Raw genomic sequence first — 20094 nt, 5'->3', positions numbered from 1 at the left:
GAGAAAAATAAAAGAAAGCTCATTTGTTTGCTCACTTGTTCCATTCGTGTGGGCCTCTACAGGACTCTCTCTCTCACATGCACTGCACCTAGTGGCCACTAGAGGAAGTAGTTTCCCCCTGGCTGTTTGCATCTCGCGCGCTCTCGTACACACACGGTTAGATCCACAGCTGGTTTGCAAACTAAAACACCCCGAGGCAGAGCTGCTCTTTCTACTTTTTCACGCGATGGAGGGATTTATAAACCCTGCTGCACACATACACACACTTCTAATCAGTCATTTGGAAAATTATTCACTACGCAGCAGCAGTTTACTTTATTTTCATTACAGCATATCGTCATTGATCTGAGAGCGGCTGGGCGCGAATCGATGGCGAGGACCGATTTCTTTTTCATGGCGTCTGTTGCCACCACGCTGAGGCGGATATGAATCACCTGGACTGGGGGAAGTGAAAAATAAAACAGGTGATCCAACTTTAAAAGAAAAAAAAAAAAAAAGTTAATTTGTTACAAGTAATAAAATTAAGTTTATCCAAGTTGTCATGTTGAAAAAATAAGTGTGACCAACTTAATCCAATAACACGTAATTTAAAAACAAAAAAAGTTAGACCTTCATTCTCTGTTTTCAGTGTATAGAGAGATTTTTAAAAAAATCAACCACATGACCTAAAAACAACCATAAAAAAATCAATAAAATAAAATGTAGGTTATGTGGCCGGAGGGTGTTGGGGGGATGAGGGGAGTGGGAGTTACATCTACCAAGTTCTTCCTGCTGACCTTTTGAACCTCAGTTGGGCAAATCAGTTGGAGAAACACGTTGAGGCACTTCAGAAAGAAACAAACAGAAGGAGAAGCTAGCTAACCCCCGACAGGTTAGGAATTAAAAAGAAGCAATGATTACGCTTTTATTATGTATTACATGAAATTAAGTCCCGATGTGCAATTGAAATCCACCAACAGCAGCAGAGGGGATTGGACCGCTTAATTTTTATTTACTAAGCACTTTGTATTGTCTTGTTGCTGAAAATGTGCTAAATAAACATTTTTATATAAACTGAAGCTAACGGTTAGCTGATTGTGCTTTAAAATGGTGCCTGGAAAACACATAATACTGCCTCTTAAAGCAGGCCCTAAAAATTGTAACAATTTTAACGCAAATATTACAATTTTTCCTTTCTTTCTTTTTTTTTTCAAACTCAGAGTGGAACCTTTGTGTTTGTGTGTTTCTGGTACAGCCATAAATCGTTTATGAGTGAATGTAGCGGCGACTCTGGTCCTCCAACAGAACAGAAACATTTAGGAAATGTCTTGATGTAGGACAAAAAGGGAATTACAAAAACACAGAAGTCAGAAATTCTTAACCTTGTGCTTAATTGAAAAAAAAAAAAAAAAAAAAAAAAAACTTAGAAAGTCCTTTAACCCCCTGCTGGACCAAGAGACCCACTGCTGCCTTAAAACAATGTCTGTATTCTTGGCAACAGCATGTTTAAGCTTTTTCTGCAAGATTTAATGACGGAAAGAAAATTTTCCTTCCACTCAAATATGACCTTATTATACAGATCTCCAAAACATAATAATCTTAAGTGCACTTTCCCTTTCATCTGTTCCCAAAGTTATTACTGATTTAGGGGGGGAAACAGCGTTTAAAAATGCTGCCCCTGTCTGCTCAGATTCAGGAGCAACAGCCAGTCGCCCTCACGGTACTGAGAGGGAGATTTTTATAGAGGCAGATATCTTTGTTGAGGTTATGATAGATCATCTTGTCTCTACTTGACTTGCAAAGAATGTAAGATTAGCTGTTCTGAGATCACGGCTCTCATGTCTTTTAATGAACATAGTTTTATAGTTTGTTTTATGTCTCTGTTGATGTCCGTTTGGTTTTCGGTTGGACTCGAACGCAGGCGTGTCAAAGGCAAAGATGTAAATTGGAGAGTTTTAGTGTTAAAAAAGAGACTTTTTACAGTATTGGCATTAAAAAACACAGAGTAACAGAAGACTGCAGCAAGGTTCAATGAAAAGCCAGGAGCATAAATGATGGTAAATACGAGAGGAACTAAGTGAGCTAATCAGAGGGGATATAGAACAGCCGTGGCAGAAAGGCAACAGGGAAACTGAGGGAGGCTAACTAACAGAAAGGGAGCTGCACTAAGACTCAAAATTATCTAAAAAAACAAACAAAAAAAAGGGGGAAAATACCCGAAACTAACAGAAGAAAATAAACTGAAAAGGAACAGAAACTATGTTACTACTGGCGGAAATGAAACATTAGACAGGAAGTGGTAGGAGGATGATCACGTCACATGTTTTTTAAAGACTTATCGCGTGAACAAGCTTATTCACGTGTGATTTTAATATTGTGTCTCATTTCATGAAAACGCCACAATTACAAAATTGCACAATTGCGGAAAATCCACAACGTTTTGCGCACATTGTAAAGGAAATGCAGCTTATGCGTCCGTCCGTCCATCCTTTAATTACTTTGTCCCTTCTCCATCAGTCCCAGGTTCATTGATGTCCTCATCAACCAACTACCACACAATCATCCGTTTGTCAATCCATCCATCCATACATCAATCCGTCTTTGCAGGTTCCATTCCCAAGCTCGGCCTCTGAAAATCAATCTGCATTAAAGTCACAGAGAGCCTCTGTGTCTGTACTTTCAGAGACGGAGCCAAAACCTAATACCTCTGATAATTTGGAGTCTGGAAAAGAACAGAACCTTTTCCAGAACTTGAGAAATGCTTCGGAACTCTCTGCCAAGAACAAAACCGACGAAGGGGATGGATCAGACTTAGCATGGAAGAAGAAAACACAAACACACAACACAGCTACAGCTCCTGCTGTCAAGTGTGAAACTAAGATTAGTATCAGTGAGCAGAATGAGCGTCAGAACAATCAGAAACATTTGCTTCAAATTCCAACGGGACGCTCAGAAGTAGGGTTTCAGCTTTACAGCAGCGTTTGCAATGTGCAGTGACACAACCGACATTATTAATGATCCAAAAACATTTGTGTTTCACATCATCCGCTGTAGGTACGAGAAGGGAGTATCACAGGAAAACGACATGCGAGAAGGTCATTTTCGGTTAATGTATGAATTCAATTTGTCCAGAGCGGGGGAGACGTCAACCCACCAAAACGGACAGAAGGAAAACCGCTCAGTTGAGATGACTGTGTGTTGAAAATATGTCAAGCTGTTTCCTTTTAATCACCGAAATCAGCCGAAGTTGAAAGTGATGGCTGCGGTTGCTGTGAGATCCAGGAAGTTATTTGCTTATGTTGTTCGACTCGGCGGTTCTTTAGCCAAGCAGCCCACTCTGAAATTAAGTGCCAGTGAGCCTGGACTCATTTAGAGCTGGCAAACGGTCATTTTCTGATGGATGCTCAAAAAAAAAGAAAAAAAAAGACACTTTTTAAATATCAAAAAAACCAAAAAACAAAATAAAAAACAAAGAATTGGGTACGTGTGTCATAACAGGAGTATGTCGGGGTGTGCTTTCATCACTTTTTGACTAACATAAGAAGGAAGAAAACACCCTGTCAACACATTTTGATTTTACTGTATACACACTCTGATTAGTTCAGAGAAATAAGTGACATCAGCTTTTCCACGGCAACACACCAGCAAGAGAGAGGTAGTGACAAAATAAAAGGAGTGACGTGTGTTTTATCACGTGTTGCAAAAAAAACTAAAGGTTCAAAGTTTGGTACTTAAATAGGCCTAAGAATGTTGGTGTTTCAAAGCACTGAAGAGTTTTTACTCAAGACTACAGTCAATAGGATCAAAAATGCATGATTAGCAAGAAGCAATGGTGGATTAGTTAGTGGATTATTCTTAACGTAAAAGATGTCGCCAAAGTTTTTATTTTTTATTTTCCTCCTTTGTTGCGCTTTCAAAGGCAGGATGCTGGCTAGTCCTCGGGGGACAACCCCACATGTTGGGATATCAGGACAACACAAACCATCCTTCCAATCAGACTAGATCACTCTTAACATGGTATTAAACTCTCCAAAGATTATATACAGAGCTATCAAAGTAATCGCCCCGTCCTGAAGATTGTCAGAAGGGGAAGATCGGGTCAGAAAACAGAAGAGAAATCTTGCCATGTGTACTGGGCGTAAGAGACACAGTTGTTGCTGTCCATCTATTCTGCAAAGGTTGTAGAGTCTGTAGAAGTTCATTTAACTGCTTGATCTATTTGGAGTCCATCAATTCGCACTTGGTGGGAAACATTTAAGGCAATTGAAAATCTTCCAACAAAGGAGTCGTCCAGCAAGTTCCCCATGAGGTCAGATTGACCAAAGCCAGAGAGGGGAAAGTGGAACGCAATGGTGCAAGCTGCGTCCATGGTCAAAGACTCTTAACAATCAGGATGGGACTAGAGTAAAGCTAGGGCAAAACGACATGAAGAACCAAGACAATGACCTCACATACAGCGTCAAATCTACAACAGGGTTGGTGAAAAAGAAACTAAAGTTAAAGTCCAGACCTACAGATGGTTTGGCAGTCTTAAGACACATCTATCCATTTTTTTTATACACACTTCCTTAGTTTGGGATCACTAAGGATTCAACATAATCTCAAACTTTGGATCAAATCAAAATTTTAATTCAGTTCACATATTCACGCAATGATAATTGACCATAAAAAAATTGACCCATTCTTTTTAGATTGTGAATAACTTTGTCATATTTTTGAACTGTGTACATGTGTCTTGGTGGAAATCGTGGCAAAATCTTCAATTGTGTGTTCAGTAATGTACAACAGTCTTTTTTTAAATAACATGCTTGTGTTTCCTCCCTCAGAGATTCAAGTTTCTCTAACTCCGCATTTTTGTTTTCACTGTGTCCATGTCCAGCTTCATAGGGTTGAAATGATTTGCGAACAGTTTCTCCCTGTTTTTATTTTGGGTCTACGCAAATCTCCCAACTGCTCTTGGAAACAGTACTTTGAGAAATTCAGTGACCTTTAAGATTTTTTTTTTTTTTTATGAAAACAGAAAGTTTTACAATCTTACAGTGTCAACAATAAGATCAGTGATAGTACAGGGAATCAGTCTTTGACATGTCTGCCTTTGGTTGACTTTGATACTACAATCCACTACTACAATTCACTCTGCCCAAAACATCCAGTGGGTGTTGTTTGTATGTACCCCTAATTAGATACAAGTGTTGCCACAAAGCCAGATGGTTTCCAGTCGGACTCTAAGCTAGTGTACTTCTGTATTGAGGTTACCCCGAGAAAGGCTCTCCCCTTCTCACGCTGCTTGGGTTTTCTTCAACATTGCAAGAACAAGCATGTTATGCAATTGACCAATTCAAATTCCCCTTAGGTTAACATTCTGCCAATGGTTGGTTGGATGGTTGGTTGGATGACTGATCTCAAAGTTAAACAAGTAGGCCCTCTAGTGTAATTTCTAGACTACAAAGATAAAATTTTCCATCAACTCAGTTCACATTCTCTAATTTATATGAACCGTGTTCACACCAAGTATCGTCTCAAGGCACGTAACAAACATGCGTTTTCATTCTGAAACATAGTTAATTCAATCTACTCATACAGACGATTTCAAATTCAATTGAACATTTCCAGTTCAATCCTGACTACAAAACAACAGAGTCGAGTTGAGTTGACAATGCCAAGTGGCTTAAAAAAAAAAAAAGGTATTAATTCACTAACTTTACAGGAATTCCTCATACTGAGCAGGCAGGTGGAAAACATCAGAACATCATCCATCAGAACCTGGTTTAGTGTGAGCGTCCTTCTGCCATGACCAACTGGGGTTTGAGAAGACAGAGTGTACACAGAAAAACACTCCAGAAGCACTGCGCATGACAACAAAAAGACGTTGACAGTTAACAGAAGTAGTAGCGTCTTTAGTGGCTTCATCTGGGCGTGAAGCGGGGATAAATAGATCAACTAGCAGCAGAACAATCGATGGGATGAAAATCAGAGTGCATGCAGTTACTGGCTTTGTCACGGTACATAGTATTCTGTTTAGAGAGAATGTTACGTAATTGGAGGCAATGCAGGTTTTTCCCTTCCATTAGGTTTGACAGCTGGGATGTAACTTCCATGAAGAGAGGAAAAAATAAAAACGTAATCAAGCATATTGAGTCAATTCATCCTGATCTACGTACAGCGAGTCATTGTGAATGTCGTACAGTTCAGATTCAGAAAAGCTATTGCCGTCTAACGGCTTCTGCTGTGTCTGACTTCTAATCCAGATATCAGTTCTTCTAGAGAGTCGAGACACTTGCGGTGCAGAAGTTTTTGATTTGTCCAAAGAAGTCCGGAAAGCTGAAGATCAATGTTACGCATGCGGGAGCGTCAGAAAGGCTTTAAAGCCCTAGGCACGCAATTCGGATATCCAATAGTTTCAATGGGTGTTATTATATCTTCCTAGTCCATCCAAGTTTGTTTCATCTTGTCATGCAGTGAAAGCTTACCCCTATTGCTTTGTTATGCACAAATATATTATCTTAAAGTTTGGAAACTTTTGGAGAAACTACCCTGACCACCACTTACAAAAGACCACTGGCTGGACGAATGTTCTGGGCCGGATAGGACAGGAAGGGCAAAAGGTGATTGCGGCTGGACTCACATTTCTATTTACTTGCTGAATGATAAATAAAAGAAAACGAGCATGGCAGTTTATTTTAGCCCACATGCAATTCAAACAATACTGTAATAGCGAGCCGTCTTTGTGACTCATGCGGTTGCTCCCATGCGTGTGTGTGGGCGGGCTATGGGAGCCAGAAGAGGGCCCACAGCAGTATCTGTCATTGAGAAACAGAAATCGCTTTTAATTGAAAAATGTTAAACACGAGGCGTCAGACTACACAGACCTGCGGACGGAGATCTGCCGCTCATGGCCGCCGTCCTGCGCCAGGAGTCAGAATCCAGCTGTACGTGGTTCACATGTCAGGTAACCTTGGTTACAGAGTGGTGCAGCAGAAGGGAATATTTTCAACACTTCATAAATTATACGTCTATAATGACCCGGGAGTGAAAATAGAGAAAGGGAGGCAGAAGAGGAAAGAGCGAGACAAAAAAAATTAATTTCACAGAAAAAGAAAAGAGAGGAAAATATGGTGGGATTGTCCAACGTGGGGAATGGCGTATAGGACAAGATGATATGACTAATAAAGAGAATCAAAACAGTAAGTTTAATAAAAATAAGGGGGAGAAAAAGGGAAGTGGGATATGAGACGAAGAAAAAGAAATTAGGAAATGTGGAAATGGGGCCCGGAATGCAGGATAGACGGATCAAAAGCGAAGAGCAAGAAGAGGTGAAGAGGTTGACGACAGCCGAAGCAGCGGTGCTTTGGGATGGCTGCGACGCACTGCGATGACTAATACATAAGTGCTGAGACGGGGAGCAACACAACCTACTTTTGTTTTTCTCTTTGATTCCACGACACGGACTGAAACAAATTAAGACAAAAACTTTAACCTGAATGTGAACTGCACACAAATAAAAGTTGCTACAAAACAGGGCGAGAGCTGGGGAAAGCAGTGAGACAAATGAAGGCAGCGTATTGGGGCCCCTCAGCGTTTCAGTCGCTGCCTTTCATCTCTTCTTTCTGAGCCTCCTCCAGCTCCGTCAGCCTCGGCTCCCGGGAGCCCGACGCTCCCTCTGGGGACCTCAGACAGTCAGCCGAGGACAAGCTGCTGTCCCCTGGGTCTGGCAAGACGACGAGGGGATGCTACTCTGGAGCGTACGATGCTAATGAGTGAGGGCGCAAAGACTGAGACAACTAGAACCCTGATTTGCTAACTAAGTATAAGGGATGCATTTTAGAGATTCTTTGTTGTTTTTTTTTTTTTTATCTCTTTGTGTTTAAAGTCCATGCAGTTCAAGCAAAAAAGGTTCCTCACGTTTGAACATCATACAAAAAAACAACCTCAGGCTTCCCCAACCTTTTTAGCAACCAAAATGATCCTTTTGTTGTCATCTAAACAAGAAAAAGAAAAAAAAAGAAAAAATCAAAGTGTTTATGTTGCTAACATGATTTAACAGCTTCTCCGTGGTTTTGCTAGCTGTGCCCTATTTGATTGGACTCGTTTTTTTTTTTTTTTTTCCTGTTTCTCACGTCGCAAAAGGCCTCTGGTCTCTGGAAAGGATAAGTGCTGTCCAGAATTAAAGACTAGAACGGTTCATGTCATTCCCCAGCCGTTTCCCCGAAATGAAACCAGCAGCTGAACCGGAGATCAATATTTCCACTCGCGTGATGGCAAGAGTGTGTTTTGAATTATTGGAACGATGTGTAGGAGTTACTGAACTCTGCGTGTGCACAGGGAACGACAAGAACACTGAAATAAGCAGGGAAAGAATGTGCGACCGTCACGGCGAGTCTGCCGTCTTTAAATCTTCTTGAACTCTTCCTAATTTCCTTGCGTCAACGAGTTTCAAGCTTTTTAGGATCATGTGGGAAAATGACCACCACTGGGAAATATGAAATTATCTGAAACGGCAAAACTTTGGTGTATTTGCAGCAAGCATTGACTGCAGTCACAATACTTTCGTTGGAAGGTTATGAATTACATTATATGACATTAGAAAAACCAGCAATTTTTTGCCAATTTAATCTACCTCAGTTATCTTTACTGACATGGTGTAACCACCTTCAAAATTTGATTGAGTTTCTGTCCTTATTGATGGAGGAACATTAACACCAGGATGACTTTGAGACACTTCTTCCTCGACTTACAAACGTTGCCTAAGTGATGTATGTGTTGAGTCTTGAACAAACACAGACTCGTTGGTCGAACTACAATGTTTATTGGTTAGTTTTAGACATGTGTCCACTGTATTTATTTGTCCTTTTTTTTTTTCTTTTGCTTTCCCAAAGACTTAACTTTTAAATGCTGTGAGGCTACTCGGATGCCCAGTTGCTCTGGAAAATAACTCAGCAATAAACTGGCAATTTCTGGGTTGCATCCTCCACACTGCAGAGTGATTATGGCTCACTCTCGAGCAATTTGCTTGCGAATCATCGCCTGTGGAAGCACACTACAAACTAAAAGCTCCTAATAAAAAAAACTCGTCCTATTAGTGAATTACACGTCACTGGCCTAAATACAAATGGAAATTACCCTAAAAACTCACATCTTATAGATTAACGTGTTACATCAACAGGCACCAGAGTGAACATTCCTAGAGTTAATCCATGTTTGCACTCAAACATCTGACAAAGTTGAATTTTTTTGTTGCTTTTTAATGTGTTTAATTTGACATTTTAGACAGTTAATGCCGCCACTGTTTTTAGTTTCTCCGTTTTCTCTCGTCATAGAAGTTACACGTGGACTGGCATTTTCTGTTTAGCTGTAAAACTATCCTGGAGACAGTGCACACCTGTCAAATTTTGGACTTGAGGTTACAGGAAGTAGCTATCCGCCCCATGAAGAAAATTACCGTAAGAGGCAAGACGGGGGCAGGGGGAGAGGAGGGTGGAGACTACAGACTACCGTCAGATCTGGGGGAGGCCGGGGAGATGGAGGTGGAGGGGGTGGGGGTAATTTTCAACATAATTACTCTAATACGGAAAATTTACGGGACAATACTAATACGGGAGCACGCCGGAACAGAGGGGTAAATTACGGTAGCTTCGTGACCAAAATGGGAGTATCAGTGGCGTGCAGGTTGGATGAATGTTAGGTCGCATTTGAATCAACCTCACATTCATTTAACAGCTGAATGTTAAATGAATGTTAATGTAGTGACCTGGTCGCATTCGAAAAGAATCCGACCTGTGCTGTTCAGACTGTCATGAATAGTCGACTACAGGTCGCAATATGTCAAAAATAAAATTGGAATTGCAATGTGAACACAACCTGACTCTGTACGTTTTACTTTCTTTTCCAAATTATGCCAACTACTTAGCATTTAAAATGCTAATACTATCCCAAATGAACAAACTAATGCTATTTTTTAGCATAAAATATATGTGCAGCCAAGCTAGAGGGATATTCCACGCCCCAAAAAGACACGATACGGAGTTCAAACAGGCATGTAGAGTTCATGATGCTTCCCTTTCATTCCTGTCTCTGTCCACCACCAGTCTGTTATGGGAATGCGTTGCTCCCGATTGTCATGTCACTGGGCTGAGACCAGCCAGGCTGGAATGTCATCTGGATGCAGATCAGAGGGAAGGAGGGGAGTTTCACCGGGGGGAAACAGATGTGGTGTAGTAGGTGGGAGAACATTTCCATAAGCCACAGAAAACCCATACCATGTACATACAGAGCACCGATGGTGTGACATTCACGTCGCAGACTTATCTGATGTGGGCCTGGAAGCATGTGTGTGTGTGCGTTTGTTTCTAATACCTTGTGGGGACCATTTTCCTGACATATACTACTGCTCTTTGTGGGAACTGAAGTCTAGTCCCCACAAAGACCAGGCTTCGGGGAAACGCCGTTTTTGGGTCAGGGGTCAGATTTAGGACTAAGGTGTGAATTGAGTTTTGGTTAGGTTAGGTATGTAATGGTTAGGGTTATGATAAGGGTAAAGTTTAGGCTGTAGAAATGAATGGAAGTCAATGGAAAGTCCCCGCAAAGATAGCCACGCAAACGTGTGTGTGTGTGTGTGTGTGTGTGTGTGTGTGTTGTCAGGTAATATGAAGGCAGTAACCGTTCTCCAAGCAGGTCTCTTCTGTCAGGACCATCGCGCTTCATTAACTTAAAGAAAGGGTGACGGGAACTTGTGGGTTTCCGGCCGTATCCGGGCGCTCTGTGTTTGTGCGCCGCTGCTCCCCCCCCTTTGCCCCCCCGGCCTTCGGCTTTATTTCCAGCGGTCTGGAGAGAGTTACGGCCAGAATAGCGAGAAGCCACGCAAGTGTTTACCTCCGCCGCTGCAACATATTCAGAAGAAAAATGATCCGCAGCTTTTATCCATGTTCTTTGTGGCCGCAGCTCTGTTTGGAGTTTGGATGTCTCATCAAAATGGAATCCGACTTCCACTTTATCAATCTTTATTTCAAGGCGGCCGGGACCCTGTGGAGCAGCCTGCAGATGTGACATGCCTCGGTTAAGTCTCGGTTTTGAGCTTTAAATATAGAAAATATTATGTAAGATGTTATGGCTAAAATTAATAGTTTGTGTAACTGTGGAAAAACGGAAATACCCACCTACGTTAGTATATATCATGGAATATCTTTAATTCTTTATGTTTTTTGCTTTGCATTGGTTTAAACATTAAACTAAAATGCCTTTTCACATTTCGGTACATCACATCAAATCCACGCAGCTCACAGGACAAACAGATATGCAATACTGCATGCAAAATTCTTTGTGTGGAGAAAAACAACCACTAAACCCCATCTTGAAACACGGTAGTGGCAGCATGATGCTGTATGGATAACACAGTGGGAACTGTTTAGTTTATGAGAAGATGGGTGGAGCTAAAGAATGGGCAATTTTGCAGTTGTTTAATATTGAATAAAACCAATAAGACAGACACCAGTAGAGTTCCAGTGGAAGTGAAGATTTCAAAGCATATTGATGTGTTGGAATGGCACAGTCAAAGTTCAGGCCTCACTCAAGTGAGAACCTGGACCTGCTGTTGATTGGCAAACTGGATTGGTCTGGAAGTGACTTACAGCTGTAACCGTTGTGAAAGGTCAGTCGACTTGTTGACATGACAAAACTTGAAGAAAATGCTTTATTCATTTATTTGCATTTTTTTTATGCGCAGCACTTTTTGAAATCTCCGTTCAAAGTATGATGATGTACAGCGGATCCCAATATTCACAGAATCAACTTTTTGCAGATCTTTCCCAATTATTCGCGGAAAACCCACGTAAAGACGTGTTTTTCGTAACACTTCTCTAGAATATTCTGAAAGAAAATGTGGCTGAAATACTTGGACACAATGCTACTTGATGCTATTGGCTGACGTTTGAAACTCACCCAATCCAGGAACACCATTTGTTTCCTTGGCACTGATTGACTGAACCCCAAGAGAAGAAATAAGAAAGACTGCAGATCTTCTACAGAAGTTCTACGATGGTTTCCACTGTCCATATCAATACATATTAAGGTATAGTTATAAGTAAGTATTTTGAGAGAGTCTGAATTGTTCCTGGATTTTAGGAGCTGTGGTCTGTCAGTTTTTACACACAAAAATTAGACACTCAGAACTTTTCAGAATATGCACACAAACAGAATTAACTTTAAGTAGCTGCCCATCCTGCCGATGCTGACAATCAAACCTCTGCTGAGCCCCCAGGAAAAAGTCAGAAACTCATCCCTGAGAGCTGCAGAACGCGCCTGCTCATTTCAGAGCCGTCCCAGCTCCAGGCAGTCAGATGGAAGCGCAACAGTAATCGAATAATCAATACGCCACTCGGTTGCCACAGCAGACTGTCAGAGCTGTATTTATTCCGGCAGGAGCATGAATAAATACAGTAAATCATGGAGAACTTTATAATTAATCAGAAACTGTTGGTCTGAATCACTCAACGCCGTGGGCTTCATGCCAACAGAGTCACTGTTCACCCAGTGATCAATAAACCAAATTTGATTAGCTTTTTAAAAAAATTATTTTCAAATGTTAAGCCTTCAATTTATTTGAATTTTCATCTCTGACCTCTGGAGATCGCAGAGGTCTGTGTGAACTCTGAACGGAGCGTTAAACGAGTCATTCTGACAGGAGTGACTTCACACGATACCGTTAATTATATTAAAATGCAACACAATATAAAACGCTGATGTTTGTCTAACAAATATAAAAAACCCAGCTTTTAATTTTCTCCCAGACAGCCCCTTGTCACAACCTTTGTGTTATAAGTAATCAACACGCAGGCAGGAACGCAAAGATTCTACCTCTGCTTTGCAACAAGGAGGTCTTGGGTTTGCATCCTGGACTTTGGTTCTCTTGGTCCGGTTTCGTCCTACAGCTCAAAAAACCCGGCTGCTGGGATTTAAAAAAAATATTTTCTTTGTCTTGTGTTTCTCCCACATTCCTACGCCGCAAAGATTAATGCATTTGTTTTCAACGTCTTGAAACAAGTCATCTGACAAATCGGCCAAATCAGTTTACATGAATCACAGCTGATTCTTGTCACTGGTCTGCTTGAGGAAAGGCAGATGTAGGAGGAATATGTCCAGATGCAGTGCAAAGCAGTCAATAACCAAAGGATGGGAAGGATATAATGGAAGCTCAAGGTCAGCCGGTGGAAGATTTTAGCTAGCATAACAAAATGTTGCTGACATCAAGAAATTCTGCGCCAACACTGACAGGAAGACCCCAGAGGATTTTCTGCTCTATGACAGGCCGTCTTCCTCTTTAAACTTTGACTCACCTTAATTAAGCTTTAATCAGAACTGTTTAGTCTGTCTCCAGACAATACCAGCGCTAAGACTCTGGATTAATCTTTGACGGCGTTGAGAGTGGGACTGAATTATGAAGTCCCACATGCTAACAATACGCGTCCATCTAAGCATCTGTCATCGAAATCTGTTTACCGTCTCTATTAGAGGGGCCTGTCTGTTTGTAATTTCAAAGACAGCGTAGGAGGAACCTTTGAAGGGAATGTTGCTTTGTGGCTGATGAGGAATCTTGTGTGTCGCACCGTGGTATATCGACTTCTCTAGAACTCAAAATTACTCGGAGTCAGAAGCCAAAAATGATTCCAGGTCACATGCAAAGGTTAGAAATCGGCAAATGTTGCCAAATATCCTTATGATTGCTCTGTTGAGTGTTTATTAGTGACCAGCTTGATTCCAACAATCCTTCCCTGAGCGGAGCGCGCTTGCTTTTGTCCCAATCTGTAGGACAAAGCCCAAATGACAGAGTGGACGAGCCAATAACATGGGGAATTCCTACTGGACTTTCAAAATTTAGGAATTTCAGCACCAAGTTTATGGGTAACACACTGAATAATCTGCACCCTGACAAAAAGCCACGTTGAGGCAGGAGTGACCAGTGTCAAACTGTCCCATCATGCGCTTCATCTTGTGTTTGGCGCCATGCACAACAGATGGCTGGAGTCTGTTGACATTTGCCCATCAGGCTACTGCGCTGGTCTTTGATAAAAAATCTCACCTCCTGTGGTTTACACGAGGCCGCAAATGTCAACAAATGTCGAGGAAATGTCAAGGCCCCGAACATCAAGACCCACGTGGTCTGTGTTCGCAAATGACTCCATAGCCATTCAAATTCAACACGCATCTGCTTCTGTGATTTTTCTAAGAAATGAAGAATGTACAATTAACTAATTAAAAATTAAAGGGGACCCTTCACTTGTGCCAATGCAAGTATACACGAATGTTCGAATAACTTGTCATGATCTTGAGATGTTTTTTTTTCATATCCTGTGATCGAATCATGTTTACCATTCAGTCACTTATGTCCGACAAAGCTCCATGTCCTTTCTAGACTGCTCAAACAAAATTTAGGATTTGTTACACTTTCTAGTGACACTCTACAATTACAAATCTATACTTTTGCAGAAAGTTGTCAATAATCCATCATTTTGTCCCCATAAGGTCGCATTTTATCACAAAGTGGTGCCCAAGCCTCCTTCTTAAGGGTTACTTTCCTGCTACTTTTAAGATGCATCCTGTTTGGAGATGCACAATGTGTCATTGTCAACATCTTTAATGACCGATACTAATGCCAATATTAGTCACTTCTTTAGTAAAACTGGGCTGATATTAACAGCTGTTTCCATCATGTTGCCGTTTGTGTTTCTGGAGACGATGTGATCAGTTTTTTTCACTGTGTTAAAGAAGTAGAAAAATGTAACATATAGGCTAAGATATCTGTAAATATCGCTTATCAGGTATAACAGCAATATTAAATATTAGAGAGCCTTCGTCCTCTAAAGGCTTGCGTGTGTTTGGATTTTTTTCCCAAACACACACACACAAAAAAAACATTGAGTCTGTTGCTTCAACCTCATGAAACATATAAAGGTTAAAGATACCATGCATATTTAACCTTTAATGCTGGGATTCACTGTTTTCTTGTATTAACCGTCTTGTCTAAAACAAGCCCCAGAACTTGTCAAAAACAGTTTTAGTTTAATAAACAGCAAAGCCAACACACACCCCCACACACAGCATCAGTGACGGTAGCCTCTACCTTTCACCATCACTGACAGGGATTGCAATTTAGCGGACGAAATGAGGAGCAGACAGCATGTAATTATCCGACCGCCTTGCACAACAGCTTCTGTTCCTCTCACCAAGCATGACGCAAAAATGTGACAGAGGCGAGGGGGGAAAACAACGAGGAAAAGGGGAGAGAGTAGAGTTTTGAAGAAGGGATGAAAGGATTGTTTCTGGTCATTTCTTTCCTTCTGCCTTCATTAAACTAGGCTAACATGATGAACTAGTTGCTCGGCCTCCGCACACCAAACCGCCGGGCCCCGGCCGCTCATGATGGATCTACGGGGAAAGCAGGTGAGACCGGAGGAAGGCGTGTTCGTTGTGTTTTTGCTACTGAAGTTCTGATTAGTTCTGGTGTGTTTTCCTCTTGTTCCACATCGCCTCTGATTCTCGGCCCGCCGGTAGCCGTGATTGGATACATGTGACATTTGTTTTTACTGGAAAACTGAATCAAAACTTGGTCGACCCACAGCTGCAGCGCGAGCCAAGCCCCTATCGTATTTCATCCAGTCAAAATAAAAACTCGGGGACTGATGCAGCTCTCGTTCATGGCGAATGAAAGAAACACCAGATTGATTTTTCTCGTTCGACATCTGCTTGCTTCGATACTCCGAAGCCGAAATGTTAGCTGCTGCCTCAAAGCAGAAGCAAAGTTAAGGCTGCATTGATCCGAGTTCAAAACAAATCTATCTGAAAGGAGAGACTCCACTTCACGTTCACATGCTTGGAAACACAGCACTGCACTGACAAACTTCATACAATACATTTTATATATGTAATATATAGTATAACTGGCCTTTGAATGAATATATTGACTTTCAATGGCCTCAAAAAAAAGGGAACTGAAACAGACCAAGTTCCAACATTTCATTTCAAAATGAAAAAAAGTCCCAGTGTCTCATCTTATTCTGTGACCACCACATTGTGACTGTAGGAGGCGCTGATGCAGCTTTACACAAAACCTTGCCGTATGGTCACAAGACTATGATGGCGCTCGTCAGACAATGTGACCACGCAGCAACTTGTAGTAAAATACTAAACATTTAAACCAAACAGTTTCTGCTAACCAAAAGGATCAAGATTGTTCTATAGTGATTGTTTATGCTTTAAACTTGAATTAATTTAGAGGATTTATCTTCAGTTAGTTTAAAATGTTTGTTTTTTGTGATGGTTTTGAAGTCCGAATTGTGACATGGAAAGTGTCCTGATCTTAAGGTTGAACATTCCTGCTCAGCCTTATTAGCAAAAATGAACTAGTTTAGTCACAAGATGCCACAAATTTCAAACTTACAAGACAAACGAAACATATCTTGTTTCCCCATCTCTGAACTCTCCTCCGTCAGAGTGTAAAACAGAAAGGCGAGCTAGATAGGATTAGCAAGCACTGACCCATGTCACGGTATGCTACCAGTTTACCAAATTAACTGTTCCTAGTCAGCTTTTTTTGTTAAATACATCTAAACAAAGCCAATGACATCTCCATCAATGACAGGGTTAATGTTCATGTGGTCTACAGGGGAATATCTGATAGGCATAACAGAACTAGTTTCAAATCCAAGCTACGAACCTAGCATGTTTACAAGGCGAAAACATGCTAGTTTAGTAGAAATGCTAACAGTTCAATTTCCAGGCAGCAGAGGTCACGTGTGCTTGATGGCACCATCAGGTTTTGGCAAACTCTGCTGATCCACCTCATCTGCTTTCGCCGCTCCTCTTTTCATGTCATATTTAAGGTATGAAAGCCGGGCAGAGGAACTTTGGAGCTGGGAAAATTATCCTTGTCCCTTACGGTCGATGGAAGAGATGATTTGAACATTTTCCTCCTCTGCACCGTTTTCAAATTCTCCTGGATTTGGGGTTGTTTTATAACTTGTTGCTTCTAGATATAAAAACAATACCTTGTTACCACGGTAACGCATCATAACTCTCCGAAAGTAAAAAAAAAAAATAATAATAAGAGCAAAAATCCTTCCAGCTGCACAGCAACCAAACCCCAAAGGGAATAATTGTCCAAATATGCAAAGCCTTAATTCCCCAAAAATAAAATTACAAACAACGAGGAGAGATCAGAACTAACTGTTGTTGGCGAGTTCTGCAAGTCCAGATAAAGCACAAAGAAACGGAAAAGACGAGGAAGTTGTTGAAACACAGTAACATCTGAGATTTAGGTTGGGGACTCTACGGCCCGGAGGATAACCACACCGGACACACACACACAAAAATAGCAGCTAGCTCAATTTTTGGCGGACCATTGCAGCTTTGAATGTTGAAGGCAGTGAGTTCAGTTGCTCATACTGGTGGCAGGTGGGTCAGGCAGGCAAAAGCAACAGAACATCCTCCTTCCTGTGGAACGTTGATTGCAGAGCTGCAATTAAACGGCTTACGTGAACACCCCGTCTTCTTCCTCCCTAAGCTCTTTGTCGGACGAGGAGTTTGCACAGAGGCTTAAGTCTCCCTTTGACTTAGAGAAAAGAGAGAGAGTCCAGAGGTGTCGGGGGACAGGTTTGATTCAGGGGCTCCTTGTTAAGCGTGGAAACTGTAGAAATAACCCACTGATACGATGTTGTTCTCTTCAAGATGAAAGAAAAGAATGTGACAAAGTAATCCTCGCTCTCCCCGCCTCTAACTCTTGTTAGCCGAGTCACGGTAAAGTGAGAACACATCCAGCGGCTGTCAGCATGGAGTTTATATTTTGTTCTTCAGAAAAAGGAAAGATGTATTCTTGGAAATCAAGATAATCACAAACCATAGAAGAAGGGGGTTTAAGGAGCGTGGAAGACGGTTGTGCTAAAACCCTCTTCTCATTCGTCACCGTGTTCCAGGAAGCTCGAATTGAAAAGGTGTAGCTAGCTACCTCTCCAGTGAGGTTTTATTCCAGCTCTTTTCTTGACATACCGGTCTAAATCAGATGGACTGAAGCAGGGAAACATCCAGCACTTAGCAGTGTAGCAAATAAGCGACAATAGGCCAAAGTTTGACACTTTGAAATAAGACTTCATGTTGTCTATTATAAAAACAATGTCTGAACCCAACTCATTTTCAAACATCAAACCTTTGCAGTTGAATTACAGATTCCTACCTTCCTATTTTACATCTGTAGAGTTGGATTCATTCATGGGAGAGTTAAAAAAAAACAGTCAAAGACCAAAGAAAATGGGATTTTGATTATACCTTTCTCTCTCTCTCTCTCTCTATATATATATATATATATATATATATATATATATATATATATATATATATATACATACAAGGCTAAACAAACAATTTTCACAACTTTAAGCTTTTCTTTCTTATAAATATGAATCCAGTGTTTTTACAAAAGAGGAAGACGGTTAAATTAGCACAATGCAAATCGCATCACTCTTGGTACTCTGTTAAGTCTGTTTCTTGTTTCTCGACTCTACAGGTGAGATAGCAACCCAGCCTGAGCATGACTGGTCAAACTTCAGCAAATAAGTATTGGTAGGTATTTTATCGCACAGAGACCTGGTTGGTTACGTAGTTTTTTTCCCCCCCAGTTATTGAACGAAACCATCATTTGAAAAATCACATTTTGTACGTGTTTGTCTAATCACAGATTTAGCTTAATCTAAAACATTTAATCCCGATGAAAAAGAAAGAAAAACATCTGGAAGTGGGCAAATACCTTTTTCACAACACTGTAAATAACACATTCCCCGTGCCACCTCTGTCAACCGAAAGTTGAATTCGGGTCCAGACTGTACCAGGGACTCCGTTATCAGTCCGTCTCCACCTGGCTGTCAGCTGGCGAGACAGAGCATGGCTGGATGCACCCTGCTGCTCCCGACTGCTGCATCCAGTACAGTTTGAGCCACGATCCAACACTCCTGTCTGCTCAGATCTGTCATCTGCATAGCACTGGTTGAAATGTCACAAGTGCAGAGCATTAAGGGGCAAGAAGGTGGCAGGCATAAACATGACAGAGCCACAGTCTGCAGGCCGCTTTCATAAGCATGTGCACAACCATGTCTTCCCCACATCCAGCTCACTCTTTAGATAACATGTCAGCTCCTCTTGCATGACCTACTAGTCGGGTCCAAAAAATGACATGCCAGTTTTAGGTGTTTCTTGACAAGAGCCTTCAAACAATGGATTTAAAAAATAATTTAAAAAAATAAACCTCAGCGGGTCGATAGATGAGGTGTTTTGTCATCCATCACTGTTCTTTACGGAAGCCGTTGTGCGACAGGTTCATGGCGGTACTAGAAGCATGTGAATATAAAACTTCCAACCAGAACCTTCGTATGTTTAAAAAAAAAACAACCCATAAGTATTCAAATTTTGAACTGGTTAAAGTCTATGTAATTATTTGAAATTGTCCCGGCCCATACAAAGCATGGGAAAAGAGTACAAGTCAGAGCCGCACAATGTTGCAATTTAGTATTTCATTACAAGTTTTTCTTTTTTCTTTTCAGTCAGTCCAGTCTCTGGTCAGAAAAACAGCATCGATGTGAGCTTGGACTGAGTGGACCAGCACCGGTTGACTCAATTTCCTTTTTTTAAACCACTTAGCTAATTTGCTAACTTTTCCATGGAACATGACTCCAAACTATTAGAGGAAAATTCGCCTATTTGCAGATATTTTTTTTTTCACTAAAGCCACATGCAATGATGGAGTCACTATGAACAGGAACATCAATTTAAGAAAGGCTAGAGATTACATTTCTCCTTCTGTCTATGTTTCTCTGAGACTAAGAGGAGATTAAACATGGAACAGACTCTAAGGGTTTTTATAGCATTGTCTGATAAATATCTTTTATAACTAAAAAGTTTGTTTTGGAATAATCGGCTAAAATAAACTCAAAGGTTATTAAATATGACCAGACAGCACAAGGTTATGGGGAGTTCCTGTTATTTCTTCTCACTCAATGCTTTCTGTCAGCACAAGGACTAATATGACATAATAATAATAATAATAATGGGTAGGATTATGATTTATTTGAGTAAAGCCAA

This window comes from Gambusia affinis, linkage group LG20, assembly GCF_019740435.1.
Source record: "Gambusia affinis linkage group LG20, SWU_Gaff_1.0, whole genome shotgun sequence".
Classification (NCBI taxonomy): Eukaryota; Metazoa; Chordata; class Actinopteri; order Cyprinodontiformes; family Poeciliidae; genus Gambusia; species Gambusia affinis.
This window is presented reverse-complemented; position numbering follows the sequence as displayed.